At 45.0% G+C, this 14495-nt stretch overlaps 1 long non-coding RNA gene across 1 annotated transcript; it reads left to right on the top strand.

Moving 5' to 3' along the window:
* Positions 1–911: 911 nt before the first annotated feature.
* On the top strand, positions 912–13063 carry LOC116989684. Its single transcript, XR_004416291.1, has 3 exons — positions 912–933; positions 1970–1971; positions 13022–13063. It is a non-coding gene; the product is annotated as an uncharacterized LOC116989684 (long non-coding RNA).
* The last annotated feature ends 1432 nt before the right edge of the window (positions 13064–14495 follow it).

The following is a 14495-nucleotide window of genomic DNA, read 5'->3' as shown; positions in this document are numbered from 1 at the left end:
CCTGAGGAAGAAATACTGGTGGAATGGGACAGGTGGAGGGGAAAACTGAGAGAAATATGGGATGGGGATGGGGGAGGAGTGCATGAAGCAAAGGGAAAAGAGTAGGGTGACAAAGGGTGGTGGGAGATGATGGGAGATACGTGTGTACGCTACAGTGGGGATGCGGGCAGGGGAATGAGAAGGGTGTTGGGGGCGTATTGCTTGAAATTGGAAAATTCAATGTTCATACCATTGGGTGGTTACCAGAAATTTGAAAACGCATATCTCCAGATTCAGGAAGTTTCTTCCCTGCTGTTATCAGGCAATTGAACCACCTTCTCACCAATTAGAGAGAGGTCTTTGACCTCCAATCTGCCTCATTGGAGACCTTCAAACAATCAACACTCAGACATTACTGGAGTTTATCTTGCATTAAATGTTATCCCTTTTAGCCTGTATCTGTACACTGTGGTTGGCTTTGATTGTAATCATGTATAGTCTTTTTGCTGACTGGGTAGCATGCAACATAAAGCTTTTCACCGCACCTCAATACTAAACGACACTAAAACTAAACTACACTAAACTAAGCAGAATATAAGGCACTGTTTTGGAGATAGACACAAAATGCTGGAGTAACTCAGCGGGACAGGCAGCATCTCTGAAGGGAAGGAATGGGTGACGTTTCCAGTCAAGAACCTTTTTCAGACTTCTGATCAGACAGTTCTGATTTGGACTATTTATTTGACTATTTGGGCAGCATGGTGGCATGCCGCCCAAATAACCCCTGACACCCTTAATCCTGACTACGTGTGCTTGTCTGTACGGAGTTTGTACATTCTTCCTGTGATCTGCCTGGGTTTTCTCTGATATCTTCAGTTTCCTCCCATACTCCAAAGCTGTACAGGTTTGTTGGTTAATTGGCTTGGTATAGATGTGAAATTGTCCCTAGTGTGTGTAGGGTAGTAAGGGGATCGCTGGTCGGTGGGGACTCGGTGGGCCGAAGGGCCTGTTGTTTCCGCTCTAAACTAAACTAAAACTAAACAATTTGGGGACCAGCTTAGAAAGGCCATATGTAGCAGATATATGTGACATCCTGAAAGCAAGTAACCTCTGCAGTGAGAACATGTCTCGGTTGCCTTCAAAATCCTGCACATCGGTCTTTGAATAGCTAGGCAACCGGGAAACAAATGTACTGCCTTGTGTCAATTGATACTGAACTATTTAATTGCTTTGTTGCTCTGGGATATGTGTATGGTACAAAGAATGATTGGTGCAGGGGGATCGTATCAGTGGAGTCAAGGAGTTGCACAAGTTAAGTGATCAGTCATGCCTACGCAGGGGTGATTTTAATCAAATGTACTGGCCAGGAATTGAGGTCAGAGGATTGAGTTTCATATCCTGCTCAATAAAACTGTATTGTCTTCAAGGGAGAATAGAATCAACAAAGTGTTATCCTCAATATCATCAGATTCTAGGGAAACACGTTAAGTTTAAATTGTCTTTAGACCTTGTGTGTCCAATCTCATAAGGCCATAATTTATTGTTTTGACAATGTCACAGTCAGATGCGTTCACAGATCAAGATCAGTATCGAACCATAAAATCATAAGATCACAAGTGACATGAGCAAAATTAGGCCATTCAACCCATCAAGTCTACTCCGTCATTCAATCATGGCTGATCTATCTTTCCTAACCCCATTCTCCTGCCTTCTCCCCATAACCTCTGACACCCGTACTAAAGAATCTATCTATCTTTGCCTTAAATATATCCACTGACATGGCCTCCACAGTCTCTGTGGCAAATAATTCCACAGATTCATCACCCTCTGACTAAAGAAATTCCTCCTCATCTCTTCCTAAAAGAACGTCTTTTAATTCTGAAGCTATGATCTCTAATCCGAGACTCTCCCACTAGTGGAAACATCCTCTCCACATCCACTCTATCCAAGCCTTTCATTATTCTAGGAACCATGCAAATTAAAAAATCAGAAGTACACAAAATTGCTGAAGAAACTCAGCGGGTGCAGCAGCATCTATGGAGCGAAGGAAATAGGCGACGTTTCGGGCCGAAACCCTTCTTCAAACTGATCAGAGGAGGTTGTGAAACTGTCTCCGGAGAGAGGAGGAGAACTTCTTCAAAGTAGGCATACCTTGAGGAGATATCGCAGTGGAGTAGACAAAGTGTTCAAGAAGGAACTGCAGATGCTGGAAGATCGAAGGTACACAAAATTGCTGGAGAAACTCAGCGGGTGCAGCAGCATCTATGGAGCGAAGGAAATAGGCGACGTTTCGGGCCGAAACCCTTCTTCAGACTGATGGGGTGTTTATCAATAAGGGAAAGGTTTTCACCCCGTTGATCTTATTCGTCCTTTGACTGTGCTTGTGGCTCAATTGTATCTTGCTTGTTTCAATGTGCCATAATATCCTTACAAAATAAGCTTGGCAATTTATAAGTAGGTGTTTTAAATCTAAAATAAAATTGTTCCCTTATAAATCACGCTGCATCATATGAACATTAGTCTCCTCCAAGTTATTGTGACGATAGAAGAGTTTGCAATGCCTGGTGTCTTACTTACAGATGCAAACTTACATTTTGGGTCAGGACTGATACAGAGTCTCGACTCAAGATGTTGACTTATACCTTTTTCCCCCAAAGCTTCTTGAACTGCTGAGTACTTCCAGTGTCCTCTTTTTTTTATGTTTTGGAAATGATGGTTGAGAAAATAGCTGTATGACTAGGCTTAGCTTCAATGCCATCTATATGGTGAAGATATAGATTAGATTAGATATAGATTAGATTCCTTTATTGTCTATACTGTTGTTGGCCAAATCACAGCTGGTGATGAGTCAACGTAAGTAGGGAGACATGGACCCAATCAGTCTCAAGAATTGTCCTGACCTGAAACGTCACCTATTCTCCAGGGATGCCTCTAGACTCGCTGAGTTACTCCAGCATTTTGTGGCTTTCCTTGCTAACCAGCATCTGCAGTTCCTTGTTTCTATGAGAGAGATAGGATACCTGGTTGAGTGGTGCCTCAATAACAATCTATCTGAACATTAACAAAACTAAAGAGCTATTCATTAACTTCTGAAGGCAGAAATATGGAGACCACATGCCAGTTTCAATGGTGAGTCAGTAGTGGAGCGAGTTAGCAAATTCCAATTCCTGAACCGCATACTCTAACAAACAGATCCACTGTAAAAAGTATTCTGACTGGTTGCATCATGGCCTGGTCGAACAACTATGTAGCCCTGTGTAACTTCATATCCATGACTATTTCATTAGTTTTTCTTATTAAGAGATTTATATAAGTTTTGCTGTGAGTATGTGTTTTGATGTCATTAGCTGGTTCACATTGATATGCACTACTGCCCCTTTAAATAGTTTTCTGCAGTGTACTTGGTGAACATGTGTGGTAAACCGCATACAACCTATGTGGATGGATTTAAATGCATTTGATTTGTTGTTAATGAGTTAGATCATTTTTCCTGTGTGGTGATTGGTTTGGGGGCGGGAGCTGGGGATTGTGGGTAATCGGTGAACGGAAGAGAGACAGAAGAAGTCCGCGGGCGGAGCAGAGAGAAATACGAAGAACAGAGACTGAGAAGAATAAGTTTTGACTGTCCTACTCGGTCAGTAAACAGTTTAAATATCTTTCCTCGCAGTGAGGTAAGATAAAGACTTTTACAGAGAACGTGGTTATTGGACTGTGAGCTGCAGCGGCTTGCTGAGCTCAAAGACTTTTCCTCTGCCGCTGCCTTCCGTCATTAGCGTAGTTAGCCGTAGCCTAGCAGCTACCCCTTCAGCTCAGAGGTGTGGATTAAAGACTGTCGCTGTTTGGACTTTGTGATTACGGGGAGAGTGAGAGCAGCGGTTAGCTGAGCCCTGGAGACAACGAGGGAGAAGGGAGATTTCTGCCACATGGGGTCCTCTCTGGTCAGCCAACTCGCCAGCAGCTCGCCATTCGCCCGCCAGCCGTCATCACCAGCAACGTGCCTTTCGCCCGCCATCTTGTGAGCTTCTGCACTGTGCACTTGTCGACTTCAACTGTATTTGGCCGCGACGCTCTCCAGCTTCGACCAGGCCTGCAACGTGGGGTTATTCTTGTTTTGTTTTTCATGTTGCCGGCTTGTGTGAGTGAGTGTGTGGGCCCACATAGTAATTAATACTTAAAGGTACTATAAAAGATTGATTATTGAGTGGTGTTGTTTGAATATCTGTGTGAGAAACACCAGTAAAACACCATATTTTTTGTTATTGATATTTTATTTTGTATTTCCCTGACCAACATATTTTTTATTTTAATTAATAGAATAAATGTGAAGGTAATTCATTGGAACATAGTTGTCAGTTGATTTATTTTAACTGTTTCTACAGTAAGGTATACCATTTAATATTGAAATTAAAGGTGCCCTATTGTCCAAATTAAAAGAGTGCATAAATACTTAAATTAAGGGTTAACTAACACCTATAAGGGAATTAAAGTTTACGAACCTGGGGCGCAGCTCATGTAGAGGGCAAAGAAGCGCTACAACTATAATGCACAAGAATGCAAATGGCTACAGAGGGTGATTATATTCAGCCCATAACTGGTACAGACCTTCCCACCAGCGGAAGCACATACACGAGGCTCTGATTGAAGAAGGCAGTATCTGTCATTAAGAATCATCACCACTACTACCGTCGAGCAGAAGGTACAGAAACCCAAAGTCTAACACCACCTGGTACAGGAGGTGGCTACTTTCTTACAACAGTCGGGTTCTTCAACTGATTGAAAAGGCACAGGGCAGCACAGTGGCGCAGCAGTAGAGTTGTGCAGGAAGGAACTCCAGATGCTGGTTTAAACCGAAGATAAACACAAAATGGTGGAGTAACACAGTAGGTCAGGCAGCATCTCTGGAGAATAAGTGACATTTCTTATCGAGAGAAATCGAATCTGAAACTGGGGTCTCGACCCGAAACGTCACCTATTCGTTTTCTCTAGAGATGCTGCCTGACCTGTTGAACAGCAACTGTGGAACAGCATTTCCCTTCCCATCAGGACTGCCCCCTCCACCGACTCCTTTAAGTCAAGACTAAAAACTTATATATACTCCCAAGCCTTTCCTGACGTCTACTGAGCGAGGGCTATATGTATATATGTATATATGTATGTAGTTTGTTTGTTTATACTATTCTTATAACAAATGTAAAGCACTTTGGCCAACGAGAGTTGTTTTTTAAATGTGCTATATAAATAAATGTGACTTGACTTGACTGTTGAGTTACTCCAACTTTTTGTGACAATAAAGTTGACTTGATTTAAAATATCGTACTTTACAAAACAAAATAACTCATTTCGCAGTTGGAAGAATGTCACACAGCTCATCATATTCACAAGTTCTAGCTTGTCCCATGAGTGTTTACTTATGTTAATCCAGCTCTCGCTCTATGCCAAACCCTGTTTAGTAAGAAGTTGGCGTATTTTACTCAATGCAATTAATTTTAATGCTTGACGGAATATATTCAATTCTGTGTATGTGATTACATTTTCCTGATTAATGTTGAAAGATAGAGCAGCTTCAATTTTAATTATATCAGTAGCAAGATAATGTAAGGGACAATATTTCCTCTGTATGTTCCAACCACTTGCCTCATCACCTTTGCAATCCAAAAGCTCTCCTTCGGTTTAAACCAACAGTTTCTTCTTACACCCTTAATTCAGTATGTTCCTATCCCTCAGCTCACTGATCCTCACTGCCCATCTGGATAATAGTACTGGATTTTACTTCGGAGTCACGTGAGTGACTACGTGAAGAACCCGCTCAGCGCGCATGCGCGGCATTAACGCCAGCAGTGCAACAGCGGCTGCAACGGGAGTTAGGCGCTCCCGCTACAGAATGAAACGGACCGTCAGGTGAGTACCCTGAGGTCGGGTTTCTATTACAGTGGAGCCTTTTCTGCTTGTGTTTTGCAGGCAGAGAAAAAGGCTCTGGAACAAAACTGTCCCCCGTTCTAGGCAGGTGTTTTCCCGAATTCGGACGAGACGTCTCTCCACCCGCACGGGGGGAGAGAGAGCCGCCTGAGCCGCTGGAGCGGCTCTCGGAGCAGGTGCCTGTGAGACGTGCTGCTTGAGGGGCGCTCTCGCTTCTACAAGGCACAAAAGCTCTAGAAGAACCTGTCCCCCGCTCGACTCCAGCGGAGGAGCGTTCCATTGCAGGGGGGGCAGTAACAGGCGGTAGGAATTACCGGGTCCGGTGTTCCGCTATTCCCCGACACCGTGCCGAGCCCAGCCCGCTAGTACCTGAGCAGCGGGCTGGATGCATAGCCAGCCGAAGAGGCATCCGGCCGGTAGCTTCCGACTTATCGGAGGGGACGTCTCTCCACCCGCATGGGAGAGAGACAGCCGCCTGAGCCGCTGGAGCGGCAGGCGGCAGGACCGCTCATAGAGCGCTCCACCATCCCCGACACCGAGCCAAGCCCAGTCCCGCTAAACGCCTGAACAGCGGACTGGGGGGAAAAAATCCACCAGGAAAACCAACCGGCCGGTGTTTCCCGATTCGTCGGACGGAGACATGTCTCCGCCTAAACGGAGGAGAGACAGCCGCCTGAGCTGCATCCAACAGCTATTGGAGCAGCTCCAGCGGGATGCGCAGAAAGAGCGCTCTCGCGGAGGGAGATCAGGCACCCCCTCCACAGTGTCTTGTGCACTGCCCTCTGCTCCCTCATTACTGGAGGCTAGCATTGGTGACCAGGGCTGGGCTGGTCTGGAACAGGGGCTGGCGGACGAGATCGGGAGTATGCAAGGGGTGCAGGAGCAGGAAGAGCTGCTGGGTATGATGGACCGCTATGTAGCAACCCCACGTGCTGGAAGACTGCTGGAACCGAAACACGGCCAGCATAAATCATTTTTCGAATAAGCCCTTGCAGGAAGGTGCTTTCTGAGGCACTAGATCTTTACACAGCACCAGAGAACTTTGAGGCCTCAGAGTGCTGACTGTGAACAGCCAAATCTGGGGGCACGTGGGGTCACACATTTGTAACCATGAACTCAAGCTACAGCGGATCCTAAGGCTCCTGACGTTGGCCATCACAGCCTTTGCTCATTCTGTGGACAGCACGGAGATGGATACCTGCCAGCAGGATGTACTGGCATTGATGTGCAACACTCAGTTTGAAACTTCCGACGGGAAATCATAAGACCTGCCCTCAATCCCAAATTCGCTGGGTTATGCAAAGCCCCAGCTGCAGAGACGGACGCTCTGTTATTCGGGAAGGACCTCACCAAAAAGGTAAGGGACATGGAAGAAGCATTGAAAACTTTCAGCCTCATGAGGGCAGGCCCCGGGACGAGCAAACCAAGACCTACAATACCCAAGCGGCAGCACCCCACGGCATCCACCAGTCGCCGTCCTCAATATGGGACTGGTGAAAGCTCGGGGACTGCATTTATCCCCAAAGATCTTTTTTAGATCAGGGCCCAGAGCGGACCCCATGGAAAATGCGCCACCCCCCAACATCGCCAGCACGTCAGACAAGCAAAGCCTTCAAGAACATGAGAAAACAGAAGAAACCCCAATAACCATGGAGGTAGGCGGGTCTGGTTCCTGCCAGCATATAGAGTAAGGGTTCTTTACTAACAGGGGGGAGATTACACTTGTTCAAAGAAGCATGGGGTACTGTCACGAGTGACAACTATATACTCAACAGCATTAGTGGATATGAAATACAATTCATGTCAGAAAAATCGCCGCCAGTTCAACATTGGGCCCAAAGGGTGTTTCTCCCTCCGTCAAAGAGAAACGTGAGGGACAAGCTGAACTGGTGAGACTTATCACAAAGGGGGTCATCGGAAAGACCAAACATGAACCTTTGGGATTTGTATCGAATATATTCACTAAAACCAAAAAAGATGGTGGATGTCGCCTCATCATTGATTTAACATCACTAAATAAGTTTGTTAAGTACATACATTTCAAAATGGAGACATTTGTTACTGCCAAACAACTGATTTCCAAAGGATACTTCATGGCAAGCATTGATCTCAAAGATGCCTACTATCTAGTACCCATACACAAGGATCATCGCAGATACCTAAAATTTATCTGGATGGGACAGCTATGGCAGTACAAAGCATTGCCCAATGGTCTAACTTCAGCCCCAAGATTATTCACCAAAATATTGAAACCAGCCATGGCAATACTAAGAAAACAAAAACATATTGTCATGGCATATCTGGATGATATTCTGATAGTAGGGGAAAACTATGGAATTGGCTGTGGCAGCAGTATCAGCTACAAAACAGCTCCTCGAAACTCTGGGGTTCGTCCTACATCCAGATAAATCTAAGTTGAAGCCATCCACTATCATGGACTACCTGGGCTTCACAATTAACTCAGTCCATATGACTGTTACCTTGCCAAAGGCAAAAATGGTTGAATTAGCACAATCATGCAACAATTTAATGGTCAACGAGCGACCAACTATTCGACAAGTAGCAAGAGTAATTGGGGAAATGGTAGCAGCATTTCCGGCTACACAATTCGGACCTTTGCACTATCAAAATTTACAGAGAGCAAAGGTACAGGCACTAAAACGACATACAGGTCACTATGATCGTGTCATGAAATTACCCACTGAAGCAATATCAGAGCTACAGTGGTGGGCAGAAAACGTTTGGCATAGTTTCAGCCCTATCATCATCACTAACCCTACTTTAGTTATTCAAACAGATGCCAGTGCTCAGGCTGGGGAGCAACTAACTCCATATCCAGCACAGGTGGTAGATGGACTAACCTAGAGTCATCATTACTACTTACACTGGGCATTAACTATTTAGAGATGTTGGGCGCCTTTTATGGTTTAAAAGCATATGTATCTAATATGCAGCACTTGCATGTTCGGTTACAAATTGATAATACTATGGTGGTGGCTTATATTAACCATATGGGCGGCATAAAATTGTTATCATGCGACAAATTGGTCAACATGATTTGGCAAGGGTGTGTCGAAAGACATATTTGGCTATCAGCTACTTACCTACCAGGTAAGTTAAACACCCATGCCATGAGAAAATTAAACTCCTGGGTTGCAGGTTTTGAACAGACCTTACCTGGAACTAGGATTGTCCGAACAAACCATCACCACCATGTCGGCATCCCTTCGAACATCCAACAAGAGGCAGTACTTAACCAGCATCAAAAAATGGGAGAAGTACTGCCAGGAAACAGGGACAAGGTACGCAACAACCAGCGCCAGGACAACAGGCGATGGGATCCCATCCACTGGTGGTAAAACTGATGAAGGGCATTTTCAATATCAAGCCCCCTAAGCCCAGGTATACCCATATTTGGGCTATCAGTATGGTCCTGACATACCTCAGGGAATGGCCACCAGCCAGATCCCTCGGCCTCGAGCAAGCTACACTAAAGACGCTCATGTTGATGGCACTTGTATCCGCTCAGAGGGTCCAGTCACTACACAAGTTGAGGCTGGACAACATGGTGACCACCCCAGATCGGATCACATTCATCATACAGTGTCTGGTGAAACAAAGCAGGCCAGGAACAGCTAATCCAGTAGTGGTATTCCGGGCCTACCCACCAGAGCCACGGTTGTGTGTCGTGACCCATCTACAACATTACATAGACACAACCCACAATATCAGAGGGAGTGAAAAAGCCTTATGGGTCAGCCACAAGAAACCTCATGGCCGGGTAACGAGCCAAACCATTTCAAGATGGCTCAAACAGGTACTGAAGGCTGCCGGAATAGATACTAATACATTTAAAATCTCATTCCACTAGGGCAGCATCTACATCAAATATCTTTTTTGTTTCTCGAAAAACAGATTAATTGGTTGATTACGATAACACTTCCTCCCTCAAGAACTTCGGCAGTGAGTGAAATAAAACTGTTACACGGTTTGAAATCACAGAGCTTTGAAGTCTTCACGTAGTCACTCACGTGACTCCGAAGTAAAATAGTAAGATTAAACGAGAACTTACCAGTTTGAAGTTTGATCTGTATTTTATGAGGAGTTACGATGAGGGATTACGTGCCCTCCGCTCCCACCCTCATTGTATGGATCAAACTAATAACTGATGTCTCTTTTTCTTTACTACGTTTACTTCAAATAACTGTGTCTATCTGTGATTCCACACCGCTGCTTGGAAGTATGCCGCGCATGCGCGCTGAGCGGGTTCTTCACGTAATCCCTCATCGTAACTCCTCATAAAATACAGATCAAACTTCAAACTGGTAAGTTCTCGTTTAATCTTACTATTATAAATGGCTTTGTACTGGGGCAAACTCTCTGAGGGCTAGGAGGAGACAGCTGATTAATTGTTAGCGGGAACTTGATTGTCAGGGTAGAATTTTTTCTCCAATTAGCCCAGGCTGGATGACAACAAAAGACATGTGATTATGGTAGCAGCATGCAGGACATCAGGATATTTTAAAGACATGTCATAACCAATGATGTATTTTTGCAATCCAGTCTTTAGTTTACTTTAGAGATACAGCGCGGAAGCAGGGCCTTCATTCAATACACTGAGACTGCACCGACCAGCAATCCCCACACGCTAACACTATCCAGCACACTCTGGAGACAATTTACAATTTAACTAAGTCAATTAATCTATAAACCTAAGATAGACACAAAATGCTGGAGTAACTCAGCAGGACAGGCAGCATCTTTGGAGAGAAGGAATGGGTGGAGTTTCGGATCGATACCCTTCTTCAGACTCCTGTATGTCTTTGGAGTGTAGGAGGAAACCGAAGCATCTGGAGAAAACCCAAGCAGGTCAAGGGAAGGACGTACAAACTCCACACAGACAGCACCTGTAGTCAGGATCGAACCCGGGCCTCTGGTGCTGTAAGGTTGCAACATGACCGCTGCGCCACTGTGTCATCCAGTCATTGTTACGTTGCAAGCACACTGGCAACAATTCTACCCAAAGAAAGGTTCCACAAAGCAATAAAGGTTTAATTGACCAGAAACTGATTTAGTGACCTTGGCTGTATATTGAATGTGGGACCGAAGATAGACACAAAATGCTAGAGTAACTCAATGGGACAGGCAGCATCCCTGGAGAGAAGAAATGGGTGACGTTTCAGGTCGAGACTCTTCTTCAAAAGAAGTCTGAAGAAGGGTCTCGATCTGAAATGTCACCCATCTCACAAGAGATGCTGCCAGTCTCGTTGAGTTACTCCAGCATTTTGTGTCTATCTTCGGTTTAAACCAGCATTTGCAGTTCCTTCCTACACATTGAATGTGGGACCTTTGCACTTCTTTCTGATAGAGTAATTGAATGTTTACCATTGAGGAGAAATGGGGTAATGACATTCCTTATTCATATGAAGTGCACAGAGTAAATAATACTCACAATGATGATAAATATACAGCAATAAATACAACGACAAGCTCAAAACCACAAAATGGTGTTACCTGAAGTAGTGCAACGGAATAACTAAATCAGATAGAGTTGAGAGTAAGAGTAGGTGTCAGCAACTCTGTGAAGTGGGTGTGGACAGGGCGATTGGATCATGACTTTGGCTGGGCTGGATTCACTACTCTCTGCATGTTCAGATGGTCAAGAGAAGAGCAGTTGTAATACCAGGCTGTAATGGGTCCTCTCAAAATACTTTCAAAAGAGCATCAGTGAAGTTCAAGAGAATCAGTGTGCATCAGGATTGGACTCATCAAGTCTATTCCACCATTCAATCATGGCTGGTCTATCATTCCCTCTCAACCCCATTCTCCTGCCTTCACCCCATAACCCCTGACACCCTTAATAATAAAGAATCGGTCAATCTCCGTCTTAAAAAATATCCAATGACTTGGCCTCCACAGCCGTCTGCGGCAATGAATTCCACAGATTCACCACCCTCTGATTAAAGGAATTCCTTCTCATCTCCTTTCTAAAGGTACGTCCTTTTATTTGAGACTGTGCCTTCTGGTCCTAGACTCTCCTGCTAGTGGAAACATCCTCTCCACATTCACTCTATCCAAGCCTTTCACTATTCGGTAAGTTACAGTGAGGTACCCCCTCATCCTTCTAAACTCCAGGCCCCGTTCCGTTAAACGCTCATTATACATTAACCCAATCATCCCCTTGATCTTTCTCAAAAACCTCCTCTCGATCCTATCCAACACTAGCACATGCTGAATCTTCCCAGACATCTAAGGAGCCAAATACACCGATTCACTTTCTTGATTACTGCAACAGTAATGCTATGAAAGGACAAGATTGGGTTACTCTAGCAGTTTGTGTCCATCTAGGTAAGACTCCCGGTTGTTCTTCTTCTTACCGGCCCTTTGTTCTAGCATCCACTGCCGCCGCGGACTCCCTCCTCCCTCCTCCCTCCCTCCTCCCTCCTCCCTCCTCCCTCCTCCCCCATTCCCGGTCATCATGGACGAGCAGGAGGCAAGCCTCCCACTCCAGGCGGGTGTCCCGGATCCGCATCGGGTGACTCAGGCTCGCTGCTAGGGGGCGGCAGTGGCAGGTGTGAGTACATGGCTAGTTTGTGAGATGGTGCTTGTTCTTCAGAAGGACTTCATCCTCACTGCATCGCTCAGAGAGGCCAAGGGGAAGATTGAGAGAGTTTCCATTCTCAACCTACAATCAGGTGTAACAGTCCCAAACTAGATCATTTGCCTGTACATGTGGTTAGGAAACCTTTATGCTCATTTGAGTGAGCTTCAGAATATGCTACCTTACTGTAAGCTTTCAGCAGCTTATGATTCAAAATGATTCAAAACATCCATGCTGCTTTACAATCTTAAATCAAGGTGGCCCTATCTCGTGGCCAACAAAGTGATGTATTTGAATATCCACAAATACTTTAAGGGTGGCACAGTGGCACAGCTGGTAGAGCTGCTGCTTCGTAGTGCCACGACGTGAGTTCAATCCTGACCTCGGGTGCTGTCTACGTGGAGTTTGCATGTTTTCCCTGTGACCGCATGGGTTTCCACCCAGATGCACCGGTTTCCTTTCACATCCCAATGACGTGCGGATTAGTGGGTTAATTGGCTTCTGTAAATTGCACCTAATGTGTAGGGAATGGATTCTAAAGTGGGATATCCCAGAACTGGTGTGAACCCGATCAATGGTCGGCCTGGACTCAGTGGGCTGTTTTTATGATGTGTCTCTAAATTCTAAAAGGCAAATAAAACAGTGAAGCACGCAGACTGATTTGTTCATGTCTGTAATGATCGTTACTGAATTTTTATGGGGCAGCAATATTTCAGTCAGTCCTGGGAGAGATATTTTACAACCACCTGTGTTTTCACTGCAAAATCTTTCCTAAAGCAATTACATTTACTGTATATGGTTTTGTTGCGGTAAGAATATTATGGAAATGGAATTAAAGTAAACAAGGGCAAGGTATTGATCAACTTGGATTTAAATTGAATCATGGAACAGGAGTATGGAGGAGTAAGAAGAGTATTGAATCGTGGAGCATGACTTCAGCCAATCTGTAAGGAACTTGGAGAGGTTTCAGTTCAATTTCAGTTTAGTTTATTGTCACGTGTACCGTGGTACAATGAAAAGCTTTTGTTGCATGCTAACCAGTCAGCGGAAAGACAATACATGATTACAATCGATCCATTTACATTGTAGAGATACATGATAAGGGTATAACGTTTAGTGCAAGGTAAAGCCAGCAAAGTCCGATCAAAATAATCTGAGGGTTATCAAAGAGGTAGATACTAGTTCAGCACTGATCCCTAGTTATGGTAGGATGATTCAGTTGCCTGATAACAGCTGGGAAGAAACTGTCTCTCAATCGGGAGGTGAGCGTTTTCACACTTCTATACCTTTTGCCTGATGGGAGAGGGGAGAAGAGGGTGGCCAGGGTAAACTTGTCCTTGATTTTGCTGCTGGCCTTGCCGAGGTATAAATCGAGGTATAAATCAAGATTAGGCTTTCCGCCGTTGGAGCATCTGAGATGACCTCTTTCATAGGGAATGCAATTTTCCACCCGCCCCCTGCAGTTGTGGATGAAGCCCCACGTGTGTCGCCTCCATTTTTACAATTTTCCACAATGGAACGAGCTGCCAGAGGAGGTACTTGAGGCAAGTACTATCACAATATTTAATAAATATTGAGACGGGTACATAGATAGGACAGGTTTAGAAGGAAATGGACCAAACACAGGTAGATGGGACTAGTGTAGAAAGGACATTGTGAGCAAGTTGGGCCGAAGAGCCTGTTTCCACGCTGTAAGACTATGACTCTATGACTCTATTTTGCTCTCACCACCACTACTCCCCACCATTTTCCTCCAAGACAGAAGGCGTTCCCTTGGTCCTTGCCTTTCACGCACCAGCTTCCGCATCCAACACATCATTCTCTGATATTTCCATCAACGTCAACATGATTGCACCATTACATTTCCTCCCTGCTCTTTACTGCTTCAACAATGATGGGTAGCTTACACCCCAGCGGTATGAACATTGACCTCCAATTTCAGATAGTCCTTGCTTTTCCCCTCCTTCCCCTCCCCTTCCTATCTCTCCCACAAGCCTAC

This window comes from Amblyraja radiata, chromosome 29 (assembly GCF_010909765.2).
Source record: "Amblyraja radiata isolate CabotCenter1 chromosome 29, sAmbRad1.1.pri, whole genome shotgun sequence".
NCBI classification, from domain to species: Eukaryota; Metazoa; Chordata; class Chondrichthyes; order Rajiformes; family Rajidae; genus Amblyraja; species Amblyraja radiata.
Note: the sequence above shows the minus strand (reverse complement) of the source record. Positions and strands in the feature narration are given on the sequence as shown.